At 43.2% G+C, this 26701-nt stretch overlaps 1 pseudogene; it reads left to right on the forward strand.

The window, feature by feature from the left end:
• The first annotated feature begins 372 nt into the window (after positions 1–372).
• On the forward strand, positions 373–7122 carry LOC130878529 (EARP and GARP complex-interacting protein 1-like; annotated as a pseudogene).
• Positions 7123–26701: the final 19579 nt, after the last annotated feature.

The raw sequence follows: 26701 nt of genomic DNA on the forward strand, positions 1-26701 counted from the left end.
GCCCATGCCTTTCGTGGACAGGCACACGTATCTCTGGGTTTTCTGTGGCTCCAGTAGGAGACTCGCTCTCAAGGGGCTCTTCTAGCCCTCGATCAGCCAGATCAAGCCAGTGATAATGGAGCTGAATGGGCTTGGATGCTAGGGAATCTACCTGCTGGCGAACGAATTTAGTGAGCCTACTAAGGGCCCACAGTCCAAAAGCCATCTATAATAAAAATCCTAAAAGGGGTCCCAAAAGGGAAGGTAAGAGGGTGGTGACCCAGGGGGAGGTGGAGAACCAGTTTTTAGCCACCCTTCCTCTTGCTCTCTCTGCTTTCTTCTACGCTATAATCCCTCTCTGACCTTAGCCATGCTATCTCTGACTATCCCGGTATGATCAATGTGAGAATAAAATTGAATTTACCACCAGATGAACTAAAAATAGATGTATTTTTTGACTGGGTGTGCGGGCACTGAAGATCCAAGAAATATGGAAAATTGTATGCCTATTCATATATGTTATACATATGTTCTATAACCTATGTGAGTATCAGAGCTAACAACTGCCTTAAACAAGTTAACTTTCAGCAATCACTCCTACATGACCCTTCGCCCTATATTCCTTGTAGTTATAGGAAAAGCAGCTAATTAGGAATTAAGACAGACTCATAAGTAGGTCAAGATAGCCATAGGCTTTCATAACAATCTTGAACTAACACCCTGTAATCAAAAGTTGTAAATCTTGGAATGCACTCTCCTCAAAGTCTAACCTCAAGATTGTAAAAATTCCCGTTGACTCTCCTCAAGGCCAAACCTTATGATTGTAAAAATTCCTTTAACTACCCACCCTGTATTTGATTTTCTGCTATAAAAAGAAGATTCCGGCCTCCCCTCATGGTTACAGTGCTAAAACCCGACTTGCCTAGCTAGTCTTACCTAGCTAGAAGTTTTGGTGCCCTGCAGTGATAGAATAAAGTTGGCTTCTGGTGAACAGACTTCAGTGGTCTGCTTCCTGTTAATTTGCAAAACTCCAGGTCCCAGGTCCCAACAGATGCATGGCTTTAATCTCAATGCTTTGGAAGCAGAGGCAGGAAGATCTCTGTGAATTTCAGGCCAGCCTGATCTACATAGTGAGTTTCAGGACAGCTAGTACTACATAATATGTGGGTGGGGGAAGAACACTTGAAGGGTTTTTGTTCTGTTTTATTTCTGTGCGGCTGCTGCTGTGGTTGGAATTCAGGAATAAGTGCTGTCCTTAGTGGTGGTGATTCTGGGACAAGGGCCTTTGAGGTGAACTAGCAGATCCAGAGGATTGCAGCTCTGGATCCTGAAAAAACAGAAGACTATGGCTTCTGTCTCTGCAGGTCAAAGACTTATAGCTTTAGGTGCTATGGTTAGAGGTTATTTCTGTAGGTCTTGTCACTGGCTCTGAGCTCAGCAACCAGTGTCCAGTGACTCATAGTAGAACATACAGTTAGCAATAGTTGACAGTGGCCTGTATTATTGCTCCCAAACCTTGGGTATCAAGATCCTTGAATTTGGAACAAAGTGAGAGATGGCCTGGGGCTGGTATGTATTTCTGGGAGGGAAATGAATGAGTTCTGGCCCAGAATAAGGGAGATAGAAAGTGGGTATAGCCGGGCGGTCGTGGTGCACGCCTTTAATACCAGCACTCGGGAGGCAGAGGGAGGCAGATCTCTGTAAGTTCAAGGCCAGCCTGGTCTACAAAGGGAGTTCTAGGACAGGCTCCATAGCTACAGAGAAACCCTGTCTCGAAAAACAAAAAACAACAAACAAACAAAAAAAAAGAATGTGGGTACAGGCAGCACATCATGGATGACTCACACTGGTGAACTATGGGCTGGAGTGGCAGGCACATACTCTAACACCCATTCTGTTTTTGTTCGGGATGCAATCACATAATCAAATCCACACTGCTGGGGGCCAGCCCCAGTGGCTCATAGGTTCTAGAAAGGAGGCAAGGAGTAGGCAAGGGAAGGATTGAGCCAGGCTGTGATGGTCGGGAGAATCTCTCAGCCTGACTGATTAGCAGTCAAAGTGCCTCTGTATTTATACATAATTCAATAATCAGGAATAGATTTATTACAGTCCAAAGCATACATCATATCATTTTGGGTTTTGGACACGTGTTTCACTTCCTCTTGCATATCTTTTGGTCATCACTGATAAACCATGACAAAAAATAGAGATATCTTTCACAATCATTTTTACTCATCAACCTCATAACCCAACTTTTAGGACTTTAGAGGCCTATGACAGCCTATTCTTGGGCTGGCAGCTCTTGAGGCTTCAAGGACACTAGACAGAAAGAAAATCTCCAAGCCAGCCTGAGCAGATTTCCATGTCCTGAGCAATGTATTATTAACTCTTTTTTTAAGATATAAACTGATTGTCCCATTAGCTCAGGCTTCTTATTAACTTTTGTAACTTGTATTAGTCCATTATTCTTATATATATAAGCCACATGGCTCAGTACCTTTTTCAGTGGGGCAGGTCACATCTTCCTTCTTCAGTGTCTGGGTAGGACTGCGGAAAGAGCTTCCTTCTTCCCAGAATAATCCTGTTCTCATTGCCCCACCTCTACTTCCTGGCTGGTTACCCCACCTATGCTTCTTGCATGACTACTGGCCAGTCAGTATTTATTTAAAACTTAATTGACAGAATACAGAATTGTCCCACACCACTTCTCCCCCTTTTTTTTAAACAAAGGAAAATAGCCATAGTCCATTTTTGGGGGAATGTGGGCATAGTATTCCAGGCTAGTTCTGGCTGGTTGGGGGTGCTGATAATCTTATGGGGACCTAAAGAAAATTTAAATTATGATCAAGTCCTGACTGGAGTATCCTGTGAGTCTTGATCATCTCAGGCAGCAATCTTCAAACCTGTTCTAGATGTAGAACTCAGACATCCAGGCCATCTTTTCCTACCAGAAATCTCTCAAGTGGTCTTCCTTGATCAAATCTGATTTTTCTTAACTCAGAATGAATCCACAGCCTCTAATTTCCTGTGGAAATAAAAGCAAAATCTCTTCTCCAAAGTAACATATCTTTTGACTTCAATTTTGAAGTCAAGGTATTTTCAAAATACTTATCTTAGAATAATTCAGCAGCATTTATAAACGAATATCTTTTAGCAGCGGTTGCTCCTTCCTCAGCATTCAAACAATTCAAAGAGAACATAATAACATACAGTATCAAGATTCTCTGTGTATTTTTCATCTTTATGTGGCTTTATTTTAACCTCTATTTCTTTTATTTTTACTTTTACTTTTTGTGACACGTTCTCTGTATATCTTTGGTTTTCCTGGAACTCCCTCTATAGACCAGGCTGTCTTTGAACTCACAGAGATCCACCTGCCTCTGCCTCCCAAGTGCTGGGATTAAAGGTCTGCACCACCACACCTTGAATTCACAGAGGTCTATCTGCCTCTGCTTCCCAAGCTTTGGGATTAAATGTGTGTGCCACCACACCTTGAAGTCACAGAGGTCTGCCTGCCTCTGTCTACCAAGTGTTGGGATTAAAGGTGTGTACCACCACACCCAACTACTCTCTTTCTTTATTTTAAGAACTTTAACCTTTAGCCTGCATATATTTTTAACATACTGTAAAACATTTAGAGGTTTTCTTCCTCTTTGAATCTCTCTTTACTGTATAACTCTCTCTCTTTTTTTTGACCACATGAGTCTTTAATTTGCTAAGCAATATGGAGAGTATTAAAGCCGTGGATTTGACGGTTGGATCCAGCCCATTCCTTAGCTTTGTCAGATTCCAGACTCATGGCTTTGTCAGATTCAGACTCATGGCTGAAGTACCAGCTGAAGCCATACTATGGCGTTTCAAGGTCCTTGTCAGCAAGCAAGCTGCAGCAGTGTGCTCTCAAACCACACTTAAGCTGGGCGGTGGTGGTGCACACCTTTAATCCCAGCACTTGGGAGGCAGAGGCAGGCGGATCTCTGTGAGTTCGAGACCAGCCTAGTCTACAGAGCTAGTTCCAGGAAAGGCTCCAAAGTTACAGAGAAACCCTGTCTCGAAAAACCAAAAAAAAAAAAAACACACACACACACACTTAAATGCTCCATAGTCAGACTGCCTGCCTGAAAGAGTCAGAATCTGCTCTGGCAGGATGGCCCAGAAAGCTATTTTAAAACAGCATAGCTTTTTTCCTGCTATGGCTGAAAACCAAAAAGCATGTGGTCAGCTTTTCATCAACTCCATTTAATTGTTTTGTGGCAGAACCTCTTGAAAGAGCTGCAAGGTTTTTCAGCTAATGCTGAGTCAGGAAACTTCTCTTAGATGAGAGTGCTTGCCTCTAGCAAGCAGAGTCCAACTGAGAAATTGCTGCTACCAAGAAGCCATGCTTTACTCTATTGTTTTCTGTCTAGAATTACTTCCCAAGCTCTTTCAGGCTTTGTGTAGATGTAGTTGTCCTCGTGGGCACCATTTGCAGCATGGGAGCCTGCTTGTTGGGGTTTCTGTCCTGCCCAGTTCCCACAGCAGGTAATTCCCAAAGAAAATCACACAGAGAATCTACATAAGTTATAAACTGATTGGCCCATTAGCTCAGGCTTTGTATTAGCTCTTATAACTTATATTAACCCATTATTCTTATCTATGTTAGCCACAAGGCTCAGTACCCTTTTCAGTGGGGTAGGTCACATCCTGCTTCTTCAATATCTGGACAGGACTGTATCATTAACTCTTAATGGTCGGAGTGTCAATAGACCCAAGAAAAATCCTCGGACCAAGGGCTGGAGGGATGGCTCAGTTGTTGAGAGCATTGCCTGCTCTTCCAGGGTCCTGAGTTCGGTTCCCAGCGACCACATGGTGGCTCACAACCATCTGTAATGAGGTGCCCTCTTCTGGCCTGTATACATACATACAGACAGAATATGTATACATAATAAATAAATATTTAGAAAAAAGAAAAATCCTCAGACCAAAGCTGCTGCAGTTGTTATTCAATGACAATGTTTACATTTATATCCTTATAGAATTTACTTATATGTCTAACCCTGGTATTCTTTTGTTCCTTGGTTATATGACACCACATTGGTTCTGCAGGATTTAATGAGTTAACTTTTCCAAGAAAGGGAGGTTCTGACACCTCATTCTTTAATCATTTTTCCACACCATACTCTGCCCATTAATATAAGTAAGTCCCTGTCTAGGGCACAGATAACGTCATCTGATCTAACTTTGTTGCTGTATATGCCACATAATCACCTGAATATACAGTAGGAAGAGGCTTGTAACCTGATCTGCAGCCAGCTCCTCTAGCCCACGGAATATTGTTGACCTTTTTTGGTTTACTTTGTTTTAATTATCTTCTTCCTGCATAAGTGCAGTGGCAGATGTTCTAAGAATATCTCAGAACCTCATAAAGAGATCTCTGGCTTCTTTATATATATCGCATCCTGCAAAGCATAAGGAAAATTTTCACATAGATAAGGATATCGCCCTAAAGGTGGTAGGGGTGGTATGCTCAGACTTTCCTGGGGAAACTCAGAAGTAGTACTCCTTGAATAAGGCATAAACGACTCATAAAAATATTCCCATCAGGGCTGGAGACACGGCTCAACAGTTAAGAACACTGACTGCTCTTCCAGAGGTCTTGAGTTCAATCCCCAGCAACCAAATGGTGGCTCACAACCATCCATAATGAGATCTGGTGTCCCCTTCTGTCATATAGGCAGAACACTGTGTGTATATATGATAAATGGATCTTTAAAAAAATGGGCAAATCTTAAAAAAAATCGGATTAATCCAATATCCCTAAATTGTACAAATATTAAAAATTCCTCAAACATGAAATATGCAAGGATTAAAACCAAAAGTGAAAGACAGTCACAGCAGTGATCATGTGGATCAGCTTTGCTGTATCTTTGTCACTCAACTGTGCTGGCTTTATGATTTTATTGTACCCATCAGATATGGCTGCACCACATCATAGATTTAGATAATAAAATAACATAAATAAAAATGTTGTCCTCTGCCCGGCCGTGGTGACACATGCCTTTAATCCCAGCACTCGGGAGGCAGAGGCAGGTGAATCCCTGTGAGTTCGAGGCCAGCCTGGTCTACAAGGGCTTGTTCCAGGACAGCTAGGACTGTTACACAGGGAAACCCTGTCGGAAAAAAAAACAAATGTTCTCCTCCATCAAGCAGGTGAAAATTGGTATATTAGTGACAGCCCAGCAGATAAAGGTGTGCTGGCCACCTGAAACAATCAAACATCAGATAGCAGAGTCCAAGCGTGTGCAACCATGTGAAGGATGGCCAATAATTCATTGGAACCAAGCAGCCAGGGAGTTCCCCCCAACCCTGCCCCCATGAACCTGCAAGCACTTTGCAGACCTAGGAACTGTCCTGTCACAACAACACTGGCCCACTGCAATGTGGCCTGCTTCATGAGGCAGCTGATGAATGATGAGAAGAAAGTCAATTCCCTGGCTGACAGCCACATCCTCCTAAAGGACTTCCAAGCAAGTTCAAGCTGACACTGCTGACGAACTTAGCAGCGTTAGAAGGAAGGGAACAGCTGAAGTCCATCCACTGCAGTCATCGGGGTCCATATGACTACTGTTCCAAGTAACCACAGCAAGTAACACTACCCTGAGAGGCTGGGACACATGGAATATGAGCCAAATATACTGCTTAGAGGACATCTATGGACAGCTGGTGTGTTGACCTTTCCTTCAGTGACAACAGGCAGTATTATCTCACCAGCTGCAGAAATCAGTACAAAGTGACATTCTGGGACACACAGAATGTCACCTAGCCCATGAAAACCCTAAAGAATCATTCTCACTGGGTGTGGAGCACCTGGTACAGTCACTTTCACTGGCAGCAGTGACAGCAGTGTCTTCTGTTCAACAAGGTGTCCATCTCCTCAGAGCCCTTCAGCCAGTTGGTGGATAATAATTGTGTCATTAGACACACTCCACCCAGAGCACTATGCTGAACTCTTGCAGGACGATATTATTGCCACTTTTGAGGAACATGAAGACAGTATGTACCCTTTGGATTAGGCATTCAGATGACCGATGGCTATTTGCTTTCCTGAGTTCTGTCAGGAGACTAATTATCAGCAGAGTCCCTAGGGCACTGAAGTACCATATATAGGTCTAGTGACCCATGGTACTGTTTTTGGTACTTGGCAGATTCTCAGAAATCTGCAGCTGTGGCGTAATTCCCTTTGTAGACAGATCCCTTCATGGGAGAACCAACATTGCTTCCAACAGGAGTTCTAAGGGAAACAGCTGAGCCTCTACTAGAAGCTCATCTGAAGCTGTCGACACAGTCTGAGGAACCTGCCTAACCCCATTTTGAAGACAGGAGACATTATGCTGTATGGTTAAAAATAAGTTTCTATTAGAGCTAAGTTGCTCTGTTTTCTGGAATCTGACCTTCCCTAACCCATGACCTTGATTTTCTTGTAAAAATACACACTTACCCTTCTGGCCCTCTCTGAATCCTCCCTGGCCCTCACGTGGTGACCACATGACTTTTAAGTTTCATTTCCTGATTTATTGCCCCATTGTCCTTCTTCTGTAAAACTACTCATGATTTTACTCCTTAAAAGGGTTGTAAGAGATAGATTCTGGGGTTCTCTCTTTAACCCAATTTAGGAGGCACTAGCTAGCCAGCTCTTGAGTGCACCCACAAAAAAAAAAAAAAAAAACAAGCTTGAGCCAGGCGGTGGTGGTACACAGTTTTAATCCCAGCCCTCAGGAGGCAGAGGCAGGAGAATCTCTGTGAGTTCGAGGACAGCCTGGTCTACAAGAGCTAGTTTCAGGACAGGCTCCAAAGCTATAGAGAAATCCTGTCTCGAAAAACCAAAACAAAAAAAGGCAAGTTTGCTTCAAATTTGACTCAAATTGTAGCAGTCGTCTTATTCTTGCCTTTGGGTTTAACATTTTCTGGAGAACCCCAGTGAGATTCAGACCATCCACCCAAATTCTAAATCTGGACCTTCACTCCAGAACTCCAGGGGGCTGGGAAGGCTGCCTCAGAAGGCATGAGCCTTGAGATGTTCCAAGGCCCTGAGACTGCCTTCAGTTTGTGACTGTGAGGAGAACTCTTGTGCTGAGAAAAGCAGCAGGGATCTGTGGAGGCCTCCGGGTGAATTATAGTCTGGTTCTGTTTGATAGGATCCCTATCTTGGATGTGGAGGGGGTTTGAGGGGACCCTTGCATTCTCCTGTCCAGGGCAGAAGGTAAGATGTCACATCATCCATCTGAGGTTCTTCGTCTGGTTTTATGTCCTGTTTGTCTTGTCTTTGGCTTCGTGTTTACTATATTCTTTCTGTGTTAACTGATTTATTTTGAACTTGGGGAAACTGAACTGATGGCCAGTATGGGTAAGACTAGCAAGCCTAACAGTCCTCTAATCTGTATTCTAAAGGAATTTGATAAACTTTATCCCCCTACAGTTAAGGAGGATTATAATTATTAGTATTAGTATTATCTCTGAACATTCTGTGAAACAGAATGACCCACATTTGGGGTTGACTGGCCCTCCCAGGTACTTATTATTCTCAGACAGTGTGGCCAATGAGTAATGTCACTCTTGGTAAACCCAGCTATCCAGATCAGATTGAATACATCTTGCCTTGAGTTGAAGCAACTTCCAACCTGTCCCCCTGGATGAAGATCTGTATGATCCCCTGATGCAGGAAGGTCATTTGTCAATAAACAAACTGCCTTGGCCCATTTGATAGGCTACCCCTTAGGTGGGTGGAGTAGACAGAATAGAATGCTGGGAGGAAGAGGAAGTGAGCTCAGATGCAAGGCAGCTCCTCTCAGAGACAGACGCCATGCTCTCTTCTCCAGAGCAGACACGATGAAGCTCTGACCCAGGATGGACGTAGGCTAGAATCTTCCCGGTAAGCGCACCTTGGGGTGCTACATACATGAACAGAAATGGGCCAAGCAGTGTTTAAAAGAATAGAGTTTGTGTGTCGTTATTTTGGGGCATAAGCTAGCCAGGCAACCATGAGCCCGGCTGTGGGAAGAGGCCCGCAGCTCCTTACTACAATCCCCATCAGGCAAGGTAGTCAAGCTCTAGTTGTTGGCAGACAGACCCTTTGAGAGCCTGTAGCAGAAACCAGAGGGCCCCCTCTGTAAACCATTCTGCAAGACACACAAGAGGAAAAATCCCTCTTCCCTCTGTATAGACATCTGAACCATCTTCTCCCCTCTTTACCTCAACCTCCACCCTTGTCATCACAGTCCCCACCATGAAGGACTCACTCTACCCCCAGGTCTGTACCTACCATCTAGTTCTTTCCTAGTTCCATCTATCTTCCCCATCCCCAGCTCATTCCCACCTCACCCTGTCTTTTCTTTCCGCACCTGCCAGAGTGTCCCATACAGCCCTCCCAACTACTTTGATTCTGGTTCAGTGGTGGCACACCCTTCAGTCCTTGCTCCCGTATGGCCATTTCCTAACAATATTGTCGATATGTCCCTTGCTCCATCACAGATCTCTACAACTGGAGGAACCAGAACTCCCCCTTCAGCCCCACCCCAATTCTTTAATTTCTTTAATTGATTCTGTCTTTTTTAATCATCTACCCACAAGGGATGACTGTCTGCAGATTCTCTGTACTGATGTGGGAGTGTCATTGGTTATTTAATAAAGAAACTGCTTGGCCTGATAGGTTAGAACATAGGTGGGTGGAGTAAAAAGAACAGAATGCTGGGAAGAAGGGAAGTTAGGCAGACGCCATGCCTCTGCTCTCTGAGCCAGACGCGATACAGCCAGACACCAGGTCAGACATGCTGAATCTTTCTTGGTAAGACACCACCTCATGGTGCTACACACATTATTAGACATGGGTTAATCAAGATATGAGAGTTAGCCAGTAAGAAGCTAGAACTAATGGGTCAAGCAGTGTTTAAATGAATACAACTTGTGAGTTGTTATTTCAGGGCATAAGCTAGCCAGGCAGCCGGGAGCCGGGTAGCAGGAACACAGCCTGCAGCTCCTTCTACACTGTACCCTCTTTACTACCAAAGAAAGAGAATCAATTCTCATGAAAGCAACTGGCCTACTGCTCAAGAATAGCTTCAATGCTGATGATCAGGGAACAGAGGCAATCAATCATGCTCTGCAAAGAAGGCAATCTCAACGGGACCACAGCATGGAGAGAGGTCATTTGGTGAATATCACCAAGTTCTGTTAGAAGGGATGAAGGGGGCAGTCTGAAAGCCCATTAACCTATCTAAGGTAACAGATGTGAAAATGGGTCCAGATGCATCACATTCAGCTGTCCTGGACACCTCCTGGACACCTATCAGTTATGCACTCCTGTAGACCCAGAGGACCTGGCAAATCTCAAAGCAGTCAACCTGGCTTGTGTTACTCCATCGGCCCCTCACATGCTATGTAATAATCCTTCTGTACACTGTGAATATGTATTACTCTCATTGGTTTAATAAATAACCAACTGGCCAAAAGCTAAGCAGAACGAGGTTAGGAAGGACAGCCAAACTGAAAAGATGTTGGGAAGAAGAAAGGAGGAGTGAGTCACCAGACAGACACAGAGGAAGCAGGAGATGAACATGCAGTGTGAAAAAAAAGGTACCACCATGTAGTAGAGCATAGATAAAAAATAAAAGGTTAATTTGAGTTGTAAAAGCTAATTAGTAATAAGCCTAAGCTATTGGTTGAGCAAATATAATTATTAATAAGCCTCTATGTAGTTATCTGGGGAGCTGGAAGTGCCAGTGAAAAACTATGCCAACACTGACATATGTAGAAAGACACAAAAGATGGATGAGTTTGCAGGGAAGAACAGGTCAGAACTATTAAAATTATCCCAGAAAGTGTTTGACAGCAGAGATAGCAAAGAAGATCTTCTGATAAAGAAGAATGGGTGTGCCACCATGACTGCACTACAAGTTCCATCCATTTTCAATTCTTCCCAGACGCCCCATGATGAGAGAGAGAGAGAGAGAGAGAGAGAGAGAGAGAGAGAGAGGAGACCTTTACAAAAAGATGAATGCACCTACTGCAAAGAAATGGGTCATTAAAAAAATGAAAATTCACACTGGAACCAGGTAGATATCCCCCTCACACCCAAGTTAGGGAAGATTATCAAGGCTGAGGCTTGCTGGGCGGTGGTGGCACACGCCTTTAATCCCAGCACTTGGAAGGCAGAGGCAGGCGGATCTCTGTGAGTTCGAGACCAGCCTGGTCTACAAGAGCTAGTTCCAGGACAGGCTCCAAAACCACAGAGAAACCCTGTCTCGAAAAACAAAAAAAAAAAAAAAAGAAAGAAAGAAATTAATAATGGAAATTATACGCAGATTTGGGCTCCCCATATCTCTGGAGTGGACAATGGCCTGGCCTTGACAGCCAAGTTATCCCACTTGCTCTCTAAGGCTCTTAACATAAATCATTAGAAACGTTGTTGTATGTATCATCCCCAGCTCAGGGAAAGTAAAGAGGGTGAATAGAACTTTAAAGGAGATTTTTAACTAAATATACTCTTGAAACTGGAAGTAACTGGGTCTACCTCTTACCTTATTACCTTCTCAGAGTCTATTGTGCCCCCTACTGAGAAAAATTCTCCCCATATTGTAGTGGGCTGCGGGCAGGCCTGTTTTTCATCCTGCCCGGCTCCCGCACAACTAGCTTTACCCCTGAAATAACAACACACAAACTGTATTCATTTAAACACTGCCTGGCCCATTAGTTTCAACCTCTTATTGGCTAATTCTCACATCTTGATTAACCCATTTCTAATAATCTGTGTAGCACCACGAGATGGTGGCTTACTGGGAAAGATTCAGCATGTCTGACCTGGTGGCTGGCTCCATCGCGTCTGCCCTCACTTCCCTTCATCCCAGCATTCTGTTCTGTCTACTTCACCCACCTATGTTCTGACCTATCAGGCTAAACAGTTTCTTTATTAATTAACCAATGAAAGCAACAGATAGACAAATGACTTTCCCACATCACCATATAAAATAGTCTATCGACAACCACCACCCACAATCCTTTGGATACATGCCAGACTGTTATCAGATTGTCCCACTCCAATTTCTGAGTCCTTAAAAGGATTGCAATTAACTTTGAATAATATTCCCACTCAGGTACAGGCTACTCAACTTGTTGGGTACCGCCCACCTGATCACCTGTTCCAGCCTGGAGATGCTGTATTAATCTGTCACTTCAACACTGATCAGCTTGAACCTGGATGGAAAGGACCTTACATAGTGCTTCTGCAGACTCCTACTGCTATTAAAGAAACAGGTATTTCTGCCTGGATTCATAATCCACCGCAAGAAGATACCTGAGAAACCCACGGAAGAGGAGCCCAACCCCCAGAGGTGGAAAGTGACAGAAAAAGGACCATTAAAAAATTAAAGCACTCGGGAGGCAGAGGCAGTTGGATCTCTGTAGTCCAGCCTGGTCTACAGAGTGAGTTTTAGGAGAGGCTCCAAAACTACAGAGAAACCCTGTCTTGAAAAAAAAAAAAAACTAAACTTTCTTTTTGACTGTCTAACTTAACTTTGTGTTCTTGCTGTTGAAATTTACATCATGATTGTCTTATGAGAGTATAGTTTTGTTGTTTTGTTTTGAACCTATGCAAACAAGCTAAATGCATCTTTACAGGGGAAATAAAAGGTTCTGCTATCATTGGAAACACCTGATACTGTTTGTCATGCAAAAGATTGCCTTTATCTGCCAGGGCCAAAGAAGGGGAGCAAGTTGTCTTTAGCCAGAGGATACTTGGAATGGACTAAACTAACTGACCAATCCCAGTGTAGTAACACAGACTTTAACACAATCATATTCATTAGAGAGTTCTGATCATGGAAATTACAGTTGTACTAAAATAAATAGGGGGGGGGGACAGATTTATTAATCACTTCAACTGAATTTAACATATCTATAGTAACCCTGTCTGTAACTAAGAATGTAGAATATATTCTCTGGATCCATCTAGCACTAAAAAGCCAAGAATAAAACAACGTCTGTGTCAGAGAAGATCCCTCTATTCCTGGTCTCTTAAAAAGAAATTTGGCTGGGCCGGGTGGTGGTGGCGCACACCTTTAATCCCAGCACTTGGGAGGCAGAGGCAGGCGGATCTCTGTGAGTTCGAGGCCAGCCTGGTCTACAAGAGCGAGTTCCAGGACAGGCACCAAAAACTTCAGAGAAACCCTGTCTCGAAAATCAGAAGAAAAAAAGAGAAAGAAAGAAATTTGGCCGGGCAGTGGTGGTGCAAGTCTTTAATCCCAGCACTCCGGAGGCAGAGGCAGGCAGATCTCTGGGAGTTCAAGACCAGCCTGGTCTACAAGAGCTAGTTCTGGGACAGGCACCAAAGCTACAGAGAAACCCTGTCTAAAAAAAAAAAAAAGAAAGAAAGAAAGAAAAGAAAAGAAAAAGAAAAGAAAGAAATTTGTATGGAAATAGAGGTTCATATGAAAATTATACAAGGACAAAAGGGGATAAAAATGAAACATGTCTTCACTAATTGTTATTTAAAGGTTTACTAATTTATTTATGTATAGAGTGTTGACATCAGATCACGTTATAGATGAGGTTGTTGGAAATTGAACTCAAAACCTCTGAAAGAACAGCCAGTGTTCTTAACCTCTGAGCCCTTGTTAGGGTCAGACTCCATGAGGTTCGTACATGCAGGGTAGGGGCATGTGGATTAGAAATATTAAATAGGAGCAACAGAGATACAAAAGAAATACAGAGGCATAGGGTAGAACCAGGAGGGCAATCCAGGGAATACTGAATATGCCTATGTTTTTTTTCTATATGTTTACATACCCCAATGCAAAATGGGGGGAGGTAGAAGAAGGCAAAAGACTGCTTTAACATGACACAAAGAACAAATAGAGAAATTAATTGTTTTGATACTTGAAACATCAAGCCACTATATTCTGAGTTAAGCATTCTGTTGTTTATGAAGGACAGGCGGTCTACACCTGACACCAAGTATCCTGTAGGCAGTCACTCCCTCGGTTAAACCTCCTGCCATACATATCCTTGAAGGAGCAGGAATAGGCTTGAATTCTCTGACCTTATAAGGGTTTGTGTGGGATAGGACATGTTATACCTATTTTACTCAGCAAACTTTACAATCTGTTACTAGAATTACAAGAGCTCTTCCTGAACATTGAAGTGATTCCTTTCATCTATTAGATCCCAGTTGCTGCTGTTGTGCCCAGATTACGACCCCCAGAGAGACCACCAGAAACCAGAGAAGACCACACTGTAAAAAGCAAGGTTTAATTGTCAGCTAGCTCGGAACCCCCGTCTCCAACACCCCATCACAGCAAGGTAGAGAGAGGAGTTAAGACTTCCTTTGTGGGGTTAGCTTTTTTAAAGGCAAAAATCACTTCTGGGTGGTCAGGGGTGTTTGGCACGGGTGCAAGGTCTTTGCTTCTCTCCCATCTTGCTTAGTCAGCTTGTTCTTTGTTTTCAGAGCAAGGCCACCCTGCCCTGAGTCAGGCCATCTTTATCAGCTCCACCAGGTGGCCGGGTGTCCTTGTGCTTTGGAATTTCCTGAGTGTGTGGAGGGCTCCATCTTTCTGAGAACATGAAGCTGGTTTGAGGTTTTTAATTTTAAAACATTCTGCTAGGGAATTCCTTCTTGTCCCTTGGAGAATAAGGGATGAGGGTCTCACATTGCTGCTGCAACCTTTCTGTTACCTCTCCGAGGACTTATTGTTGGACTACAAAGACAAGTTTCTATAATAGCCTGTCTAATTTCAAAAACTACTAATATTACAGCAAAATTATTAGCAGAAATTAATCAAGAAATGGCAGAACTGAGAACAACTGTTCTACAAAATAGACCCACTATAGACTGCCTGTTATTAAACATAATTTTGTTTGTCAGCAATTTACTGTGAAAGACCTGGATAAATCCAGACCTCCCCAGCGGGAAGAAAATAGCCAAAAATCCAAGCAGGAAGAGAAGAATCAAAAATCTAGGATTGACTGTGTTTCAGGAACTAGCTGAGGATAAAGTTAGATTGTAATCATGAGAATAATCTTGAGAAACAGGGAGTTTCCCCCTTGTGATTTTAGGAACTAGCTGATTATGACCTTGAGTGATCTTGAGCAGGGAGTTGTCCCCTTGTGACTTTCTGTGACACCCTCCCTTCCCCTATTATTGGGTTGTGGTTTCTTCCTATAAAAACCCCTTCTCCAGGTCACTCGGGGTCGAACTCTTCCCCTGCCTGGGTTATGAGTGCACTGGTTCCCCTCTCATCGATTAAAGCCTCGTGTGGTTGCAGCAAGGACAGTCTCTCGTGAGCTACTGGGGGGTCGTGTTATCCTGAGACTTGAGTGAGAGTCTCCCCAGCACTGGGGGTCTTTCAACTGGAATATGCTATTTTAATAGCTCTGGTTTCTCTCAAACTATTGACAACCAAAGTGATGATCCACATAAAGAAATAGAAAAAAAATCTCTCATACACATTTAGGCTGGCCGATACAGCTAAAATGGTTCTTCACCCTCATTGGCTCTCTAATGGTTTTCCTACTAATTACCATAATCGGGCCCTGTGCCCTCCAATGCGTTACTAACTTGACCGCCCGGCAGATAAACAATTCTAGAAGCATTGCTTTTCACCTGTTCTCACTGTCTCAACATTCCCATAGCCCTCTATTATCTCTGCCATTTGTGTACCCAGAAAACTCTGGATCTCTTCAGCTGCCATCTTGCTATGTCACCATTGCTGTTGCCTCTGCTATCACAGCTACTGAAGGAGCAGGGCAGACTCGATTTGAGAAAGAACTTCATGATAAACTATACTTGACCAAGGTCTGACTCAGCAAAAGTTATAAACATTTCTAAGAAAAAAACACAAACTGTGCCTGCCCGGGTCAAAGTGACCCTACCTAGGTGGCCAACCAATGACTAACTTTGGTGACCAACATCTGCTTTCTTCAGATGTCCTTGTGGGTGTCTGTTAGCTGCTGTTTGGAAATTCCCTAGACCCAGACAATGAATTCAAAGGTCACCTACCAGCCAGGCGGTGGTGGTGCACGCTTTCAATCCCAGCACTCGGGAGGCAGAGGCAGGTGGATCTCTGTGAGTTCGAGACCAGCCTGGTCTACAAGAGCTAGTTCCAGGACAGGCTCCAAAACCACAGAGAAACCCTTTCTCGAAAAAACCAAACAAAAACAAAAACAAAAACAAAAACAAAACAAAACAAACAACAAAAAAACACAAAGGTCACCTACCCTCACCTAATTTGTACCTAATCCCAAAACACCAAGGCTTGTACCACCCTGCTTGTGTTTTTTTTCCCTTTAAAAACCCTCTGCCCCAGAGGCTCAGGGCCATTCTCCTTCACCGGCTCTGAATCTGGGTTTGAGCTTGAATTCAATAAACCCCTGTGTGTTTGCATCAGAAACCAGCTCTGTGGTTCTGTGGTAGTCTTGTTTGGGGGGGTCTCATGACATGGACACAACACTACCCCCTGTTGTGTTATAAATTCAGCCAGCTCTACCCATAATAAATTTTTTGAGCCAGGCGGTGGTGGCGCACACCTTTAATCCTAGCACTCGGGAGGCAGAGGCAGGCGGATCTCTGGGGAGTTCAAAGCCAGTCTGGTCTACAAGAGCTAGTTCCGGGACAGGCACCAAAGCTACAGAGAAACCCTGTCTTGAAAAACCAAAAAATTAAATAAATAAATAAATAAATAAATAAATAAATAAATAAATAAATTTTTTGAGTAAAGTTGGTGTTAAGAAAAAAATAAGAAGGGCAGCTCTGTTGGTGCAAAGAAATCCAATCAGGTCAAATCAAACCAAATCAAAATGTCCATCATTTTATTAAGTAAGACTCTCTCGGGTGGCCGAGCACATGGCAGGGAAACAGGACAGCAGGGAGCCCATGCAAACCTGAAAACCACATGCTTCTCCTCTGGCAGCCCACTTAAATACCCTGTGGGAGTGGTACTGACCACCCCCAGGGAGAGAGGTCAGGACCTGGCATGCTGGGATTTGGAGTTCAGCACAATGCAACTCCCAGGCCAGGTTGGCTGGGACAGATGCCAGGGGCTGGGGGCTACGCTCCAAACTTAACAGTTGGGTGTGGTGGTTCACACCTTTAGTCCTAACACTCGGGGCAGGGTGAGTTCGGAGTCATCCTGGTCTACATAGCAGGTTCCAGGCCAACATGATAAGACCCTTTCTTGAAAATACAATAAAATGAAGGTCATGAGTAGACCAGAAACGATCACTCAAGAGAAAATCTTTCCTTTCTTGCTCCTCCTTCTCACCTCACACACTTTGGGGATGGGGGCAGAGTCTTGCTGTATAACCCAAATTAGTCTAGTATGTTCTATCTCAAAATTACATCTTTCTACCTCTACCTTCTAGTTCTAGGATTAAGAATGTACCATCATAAACCACCCTGGAGAAGGCTTTCATTGAATCTAATGTTTCAAGGTAGATGAAAAATGTTACAGGGCTTTGAAGTCATTCAACCCTTGACTGACAAGAATAATTCAAACTAATTCAGCACGACACAAACAAAGATAAAGCAAGCATTTTTTTGTTTTGTTTTTTTTTTTTTTTTTTTTTTTTTGGTTTTTTCGAGACAGGGTTTCTCTGTGGTTTTGGATCCTGTCCCGGAACTAGCTCTTGTAGACCAGGCAGGTCTCGAACTGACAGAGATTCGCCTGCCTCTGCCTCCTGAGTGCTGGGATTAAAGGCGTGTGCCATCACCGCCCTGCTAAAGCAAGCAATGTTTAGTAACTAACAGTACACATGCAAAAGATCTATGAACAAAATCCATAATTCCATCTCATTTGTTTATTTTTGAGACATAATTCCATCCATTTATTTGTTTATTTGTTTATTTTTGAGACAGTCTCACAGTCAGGCTGGCCTGGACTCACATATGCTCTTGCCTCCATCTCCCAAGTGATGGGATTTAAGATGTACACTACCACAGCAGGCTACACAGGCCTTTTAATCTATCCTGCCTACTCTTTTCAACATCATTTTCTGCCTCTCAGTTGATAGGTTTAAAACATTTCCTGCACTCTGCAGGTTGGCTTATAACCCTCTTGAACTAGAAACTGTTTACTCCTTTTTGAAGTTGCTCAAGTTCTTGTGGTTGATCTCAGGACTATCTGTGGGTTAGACATCCTTTTGCAGCAGGTAAACTTCTGATACTTTAAAATTGAGGCCTCACCATGAAATCTGAAGCCAGGGTTTTGCAATAGCTTATCAGCCAGTATAAATGGAGTAGGGCTTAGATTGTGTTGTAGGCTCTTCCCTCAGATTGCATGCGTACCACACTTCTACTTTGTAAGAAAAGCAGAAATGACCAGGTACCTGCCTGTGGTCCTGACACTTGGGAAGTAGAAGCAGCAAGATCAAAGTCACTGTCAGCTCCAGAGAAAGTCCCAAGGAAGCCTGGGTTACATCAGCCCCTGTTGGGAAAAAGAAATTTAAAAAATTTTTTTTTTTAATTTTTTAAGCCGGGCGGTGGTGGCGCACGCCTTTAATCCCAGCACTCGGGAGGCAGAGGCAGGCGGATCTCTGGGAGTTCGAGGCCAGCCTGGTCTACAAGAGCTAGTTCCGGGACGGGCACCAAAGCTACAGAGAAACCCTGTCTCGAAAAACCAAAAAAACAAAACAAAACAAAACAAAAACAAATTTTTTTTAATTTAAATTTAAAAATGGGATGGCAAGATGGCCCAGAAAGTAAACATTTACCCCAAGCCTGACAACCTGAGTTTAATCTCTGGACCCATATGATAGAAGCAGCAACGCAGCTCCCACAAGTTATCCTCTGACCTTTACTCACATGATTGCATGGGTACACCCCTCCCATAGAGCCCCCCCTCTAGATAGATAGATAGATAGATAGATAGATAGATAGATAGATAGATGATAGATAGATGATAGATAGATAGATAGATAGATAGATAGATAGATAGATAGATAGAAGATAGATGATAGATACATAGATAGATGATAGATAGATAGATAGATAGATAGATAGATAGATAGATAGATAGAAGATAGATAGATGATAGATAGATAGATAGATAGATAGATAGATAGATAGATAGATAGAAGATAGATGATAGATAGATAGATACATAGATAGATGATAGATAGATGATAGATAGATAGATAGATAGATAGATAGATAGATGATAGATACATAGATAGATGATAGATAGATAGATAGATAGATAGATAGATAGATAGATAGATAGATGATAGATAGATGATAGATAGATAGATAGATAGATAGATAGATAGATAGATAGATAGATATAGAAGATAGATGATAGATAAAAACAAAAGAAACATTGTTTAAAAATAAATAAAAATAGCTAGAGTCAGTGAGATGGCTTAGTGAGAAACAGTTCTGATTACCAAGCCTGAAGAGCTGAATCCCATACCTGAGAATCACAATAATGGAGAACCAACTCCTGTAAGTTGTCCTCTGACCCCTGTGTGCACCATTATACACACAAAAATGAAAACAATCAACAAAAACAAAACCAAAGGCCACATGGTGACAGATGCTTTTATACTAGTGTTTCTCAACCTGTGGGTTATGATCCCTCAGCAAGCCTCTGTCTCCAAAAAATATTTATAGTATTGTAGAAGGAGCTATGGGCAGGCCTGCTTTTCATCCAGTCTAGCTCCACACGGCTAGCTTAGCCCCAGAAATAATAACACGGAAACTGTATTCTTTTAAACACTGCCTGGCCCATTATATCTATCCTCTCCTTGGCTAACTCTCATATCTTGCTTAACCCATTTCTAATAATCTGTGTAGCACCACAAGGTGGTGTCTTACCGGGAAAGATTCAGCATGTCTGACCTGGCGGCTGGCTCCATCGCGTCTGCCCTCACTTCCCTTCTTCTCAGCATTCTATTCTGTCTACTCCACCTACCTATGTTCTGACTTATCAGGCCAAGTAGTTTCTTTATTAATTAACCAATGAAAGCAACAGATAGTCATATGACCTTCCCACATCATAGTATGATTCACAACAGTAGCAAAATCACAGCTATGAAGCAGCAATGAAACTAATTTTTTTTTTTTTTTTTTTTTTTGGTTTTTCGAGACAGGGTTTTTCTGTGGTTTTGGAGCCTGTCCTGGAACTAGCTCTGTAGACCAGGCTGGTCTCGAACTGACAGAGATCCGCCTGCCTCTGCCTCCCAAGTGCTGGGATTAAAGGCGTGCGCCACCACTGCTGGGCTGAAACTAATTTTTTGGTTGGGGGTCACCACAACATGAGGAACTGTATTAAAAGGTTGCAACATTAGGAAAGTTAAGAAACACTACTTTAGCCGGGCGGTGGTGGCGCACGCCTTTAATCCCAGCACTTGGGAGGCAGAGGCAGGCGGATCTCTGTGAGTTCGAGACCAGCCTGGTCTACAGAGCTAGTTCCAGGACAGGCTCTAAAACCACAGAGAAACCCTGTCTCGAAAAACCAAAAAAAAAAAAAAGAAACACTACTTTAACCTAAGCACTGGGGATGTAGAGGCAGGCAGATTTCTGTAACTTTGACACCAGCCTGATCTCCTCTAGGCTACATAGTGACACTCTGTCTCAAAAGGCAAAACAAAACCAACAAAACCAACAAACAAACAAAAAAAAAAACCCCACAAAACTATGGAAGGAAACTGTGTTGGTTAGGTTCTTAGTCGGGATTAGTATTTCTGTGATGAAACGCCATGACCAAAAGCATGTTGGAGAGGAAAAGGTTTATTTGGCTTACACTTACACATCATAGTACATCATTGAAGGAAATCAGGACAGGAGCTTAAACAGTGCAGGAACCTAAAGGCAGGAGCTGATGCAGAGGCCATGGAAGGGTGATGCTTACTGGCTAGCTTCCTCTGACTTATTCAGCCTGCTTCCTTTTCAAACCCAGATCTCCCAGCCCAGGATTGGCACCACCCACACTGGGCTAAGCCCTTCCAATTAATCCTTGAGAAAATGCCCTACAGGTTTGCCTACAACCAGATTTTATGGAGGCATTTTCTCAGTTGAGGACCTTTCCCCTCCAATGACTCTAACTAGTTCAAATTGACATAAAACTAGCCAGCACAGTTACTTCTGTTTTGTCAACTTGATACAAGCTGAGCAAAATAAACATCGACTGAGAAAATGTTCTGTCAGTTTGGCCAGTAGATAAACCTGTGGGGGATTTTCTTAAGTGATAATTGTGGAAGGGCCCAGCCCACTGTGGGCAGTGCCACTCCTGGGCTAGTGGTCCTGGAGTGAGAACAAATTAAGCAGAAACTATTACTTAAAGATCTAGCTCAGTCCTGGCCCAGCCAACCCATTATTTCAAAGTTGAGTACCTCTCTTTCTATGGATGCATTTGTGCAGTGTCTGTTTGGAAGCTTCACCTGAGCAATTGACACCACTATATCCAAACAGTCTAGAATGCTTGGGTGGGACTTCACCCCAGCCCCTGGCATCCTTCTGATAGCCAGATGTCCTAGGCTATAGTATCAACCGGACACCGAAGGGTGGGGTCCTTCTCCTGTGGCAAGATTACTTTTGTTACCAAGGTTGCTGGATGCAGTCTTCCCGTCTGGCAGGGCCAGATGGGTGTGGCAGCCTTTAAGTGGGCAAAAATGTTCTCTTAATATTTCTTCTTAATAATTTTCTACTTCACACAGTTTTCTTACTTAATTTTCTATATTATACTTATCCTTATACTATAGATTTCCTACTTAACCTACACTATAGATCCCCCCCTTTTTTTTTACTCATTCAGAGGGATCTGTTTCCATGCTCATTACAATTTTGGAACGTTTGAGTGAAAAGTTCCATTTCAAGCCCCCCCCCCCCCCGGGAGTTGCCTCAGTCCAGACTCCATCTCCGAGAAAGCCTGCCAAAGGGTGACCCCCCTCCCCAGAGAGTCAAGACCACTCCCACAGGGAATTTAAATTGCCCCTCCCCCAAGAACCTTCCTGGGAGCGCTGGCATCCCTTAAACTTGGGCTTTTTAGAATTTGGCTTGATTTGGTCTGATTTGGATTGGGCTGTAAAAACTTTATATGCATAATTGTTAGAGTAAAAGAAGCTCACTGACCCGGCTGGAGAAATAAAATTCCCAGTGTGCTAGTTCAATCACTTTGGCTAAGGACCCTAGGAGGGTAGACTCACCTTAAACTATGCTAAAGAGATGAGGTGGAATATTTAGTTATGTAAGGAAATGCCATGTTTTTTCTTCCCCAAATTCCCCCACTCTAGTGTAGAAGCTCAAGCAGAATCAAACCGCATTTCCTCCCATTTCCTCCCCACCTCCCCCACAACCCCCACTCCATCCACTCCTCTGAAAGGGTAAAGCCTCCCATGGAGAGACAGGACCAAGCCCCTCCCCCTGCATCAAGGCTGAGTAAGGCATCCTACCATAGGAAATGGGCTCCAAAAAGCCAGCTCATGCACCAGAGATAAATCCTGGTCCCACTGTCAGGGGCCCCTCTAACAGACCAAGCACACAACTGTCACCCACGTGCAGAAGGCCTAGTTCAGTCCTATCCTGTCTAGCAGGGACCATTGTCCTAAAGATGATAGCAGGGACCATTGTCCTAAGGATGTTTGCAGAAAGCCCCACATCCCAACTATCTTGAGAACTGTTTGTTTGTTAAGGGAGCCACAAAAAGAATGTTTCCGCTTACACCAGGTGTGCTAACCGGTGACCTTTGCTACCCCCTACCCCACCCCAAGCCAAGTTCCTCATTCAGACCCTGAATAACTGGACCTGATGGACGGGTCACCGAGTGACCAGACTGGTAGTTTCCTGTGTCTGCTTAGCTTAAAATTGTTCAAAATGTAATTTGGGGTTGGGAACTGAAAGATTTAAAGATGACAGCACATATAAAATGCATAACCTATGGTGTGTATAGATTAGTAAAGTCTTTTTATTAGAGATCAACTCCTCTTTGAACATTATCCTAGGCTAGGTAAGCACCATCAAAGAACTTTTTCTTTGTTAATCTCTAAGTGTGTGAAGTCATTTCTCATTGGGAAGGCATATTATTTCTGTAATACTAGTAGGTTATCTCATGATAGACAGACAGAATGGACAGATACACAGATTGGCAGACACACAGCACATGTGCACACACACACACACAAACATACACTGTAGTACCTATATTAGGATAACCCTCCAATTTCTTCAAATTGTTTTCATACTCATTTAACAAAACATTAATAAAATAAAAAGGAATTTTAACACCATTAAGTTATACATGGTACACACTCTTCTCAAAATATTGAAAAAAAAGTACTAAAGCACAGTTAAGCATAGTTCTTCACTAAAAACTGAAGCTTTGAAAATTTTATTTTTGGACTGCAGAAATGCTAGTAAAATGAACAAATAAGATAAGGTCTCAAAGGATGAAATCCAGTTTCATCAAACCAAAGTATATCCTCATGGTCATGAAATTATCAAGTAAGGGAACTTCCTCATGACTTGCCAACTACCAAAACAAAATTAGGGTATTTCTTGAACCCATAAGCATCACAGTCACTGGAAACTGACATTTCCCTTACTGGTTTCTCCTTGATGTGATTTTAATTAGTTGAGAAATACTGACCCTTGTTCTAAACAGACTCACTACAAAGTTCTTTCTTTTTTTTTTTTTGGTTTTTCGAGACAGGGTTTCTCTGTGGTTTTGGAGCCTGTCCTGGAACTAGCTCTTGTAGACCAGGCTGGTCTCGAACTCACAGAGATCCGCCTGCCTCTGCCTCCCAAGTGCTGGGATTAAAGGCGTGCACCACTACCACCCGGCTACAAAGTTCTATTTATGCTTGTAATTTAAAAATCAGGACAAACAGAGATTTTAACAACAGCACAGTGTTTTAAGTTTTGATTCCCTGGTCAATGAAAATCCACGGTAGCTGATATAATAAGTCAATCAAACCAAATTAATAAATCCAGGTTTAATGAACAGAGTAAAGAACTTCTGAGTGACCCTCAGGAGGGCATAGAGGTGGTGTAGTGGCATTTCAAATGTATTTTAATAAATAAAGACTGCCTGAAGATCTGAGAGTAAAACATTGGCCAGCATTATAGACCAGGTCATGGTAACACACACCTTTAATCCCAGTAGCCACAATGACGTGCACCATTAACCCCAGTGGTGCACACCTTTAATCCCAGTCCTAGAGAGGACTATAAGACAAGGCTAGACAGCTGTCACACAGTCTTCTGAGATTCCAGGAGGCAGGATCACCATGTCAGACTGAGGTAGAGGTAAGAATCAGTGGCTAGCTGTTTTGATTTTCAGATCTTCAGGTTGAACCCCAATTTCTGACCCTGAGTTTTTAGTAATTGTGCTTCAACATGGCAAATATGACTACTAGGTCCTAAGTAGCCTATAGCCATGAGCAGCCCCAAGGAGGGGCTGACTTTTCTCAAGTGAGGAGTTTGTAAAGGGCAGCTCCAGGGGATGGGCCACCACTTGGTGCACTGAGGGTGGGGTTTGGAATGGAGCCCCAAGCTGGAGATCCCAAACATTCCAACCTTTTTTGGTGTATATGGATGCCAGTAGGACTTCCACCTAAGCATCGCTGACTCTTTGGGTATAAAGGCACCAGTCCAAGTTTGGGTACTTCCTGTAGGCACAGGACAATGTGGGGAGAGAGAATTAGGAGTTGGTGGGCTCATACAGCAGGAGGTATGAGTGGAGAAGCCCTCGGTTAACTGCCATCCTGGAAACCTCAGGCATCTGTTCCTTGAGGAGGTAGAAGAGGCAGGCTGCAGCAGTGAAGTCCCAGGAGCTTGGAGGGATGATGACATGCCAAATTGAGAGATGATGTGTCCCAGGAATACGGGAGCCATCACATCTGCTGTTTCCCTGGAGGTAGGAAATGGCTCTATTCATCAGATAAAAGTGTTAACAAGTTAGGAGATAAACAATTTTTTATGAGTGGGCATGTGGTCAACCTGTAGGTACTCTGCTGATTGGCATCCTTAGTTGGTGCAGGGACTAGCATATCTGGAGAACCCTCTGCGGGCTGGCCTTGGCATGAGTCTGGCAGGAGGGGTGGACCTGGGCAGCAACTGAAAGACCCGGATAAATCCAGACCCGCCCCCCACCCCAAGCAGAAAAAAATAGAGCCAAAAATCTAAACAGGGAGAGAAGAATCAGAAATCTAGGATTAGCCGGTTCAATGACTCTGTTTCAGGAACTAGCTGAAGATAAAGTTAGATTGTAATCTTGAGAATAATCCTGAGAAACAGGGAGTTGCCCCCTTGTGATAATCACTGGTATTTTCGGAATTTTCTATGACGCCCTCCCTCCCCACTTCAGATTACTGGGCTGTGGTTTCTTCCCTTAAAAACCCCTTTTCCCAGTTACTCGGGTCGAACTCCTCCCCTGTGTGGGTTATGAGTCTCCGCCCCAGTGCACTGGTTCCTACAGGTGTCTGTAGAACAACTATGGCAGATTTATGTCTAAACACAGTGGGCAATAGAGAGCCATGGTTTATTGTATCTTCTTAAGAGCGTGCACCACCACCACCACTGCCCGGCTGGATTCCAATTGTATAAGAACAAGCCCAGTGAAAAAATATGTAGTATGAGACAGAGGTCACCTAGGTCATTCTGACCAGCATGCTGTTTCTACCAAGACTTTGGTGTCATAACAATAATCTCAATAAAAACCCTATCTCACTTACATCAGTTTGTTCCTAGAACATGTAATAAAATGAGACATGACAAATCAGCAATCTCCCCCCAATGTGCATATTTTTATTTATAGATGGGGGTGGTGCATGCCATAGGATATATATGTAGAGGTCAGAGGGCAACTTGCAGGAATCAGTTCTCCCCGCCGTGCAGGTTCAAGGGAATGAATTCAGATGGTTAGATTTGACAGCAAGCACCTTTACCCACTGAACCATCTTGCCAGCCCAATTTCTTTTTAAGCGAGGTTATTGTCAAAACTGACTTTCTATAAGGTAACCCTAAGCTCTTTATGAAACCCGTCTCACAGGCACCGTGGTGGGGCACTTATTCTAGACAACTAGAAGATATGGTTCCCAAGCCCATCCTTATCACTGTGACTAGAATAAACTTTCTGTTTGCAGTGACTGTGCTTCAACTTGCCTTTTAAATTGACATTGTCTTTTGAATCCTTACCCGTTTGTTGGGTGTGATGGCAACGTCGCAAGGAACCAAGATCACCATTCAACCTCATGGTTGATGATGTCACTAAAATGAAAATACCACTAGACTGACTTTCAAAACACAGTAACCCCTCCCTTCCACAATTCTATACATTGCAAAAATATGGGAAACCCCACTCACACTCCTCGACACAAAAGGCCCAGTTGAGATCTGTGACCTCTTTCCTACTGAGAAGTCGCCTAAATCCTGTCTAGAACAAAAAACAAAACAAACAAACAACAACAACAAAAAAAAAACAGTTCTGAGGTTGTATTGGCAAAAATTGCCCTGTGCTTTTTAAGATCACTGAGAAACTGGGTGTGGAGATGGGATTTGGCCAATTTATTTCAGACTCAAGCGTGTTTGTCTCAAAATGTCCTTGAAATCCCTGTCCTGGGTCAAGTTGGCCTCTTGACTCTGAAAGAGGGAAAAGGGAAACAGAACAGCTCAGTAGGTCGCAGAGCCTTGGTAAGGACAGCTAGTGGGTAAACTATTTCCACAGAGGAGCTACTGCTAATTTGTAGGGCAATATCTATAATAAAAGCA

This window comes from Chionomys nivalis, chromosome 1 (genome assembly GCF_950005125.1).
Source record: "Chionomys nivalis chromosome 1, mChiNiv1.1, whole genome shotgun sequence".
Lineage (NCBI taxonomy): Eukaryota > Metazoa > Chordata > Mammalia > Rodentia > Cricetidae > Chionomys > Chionomys nivalis.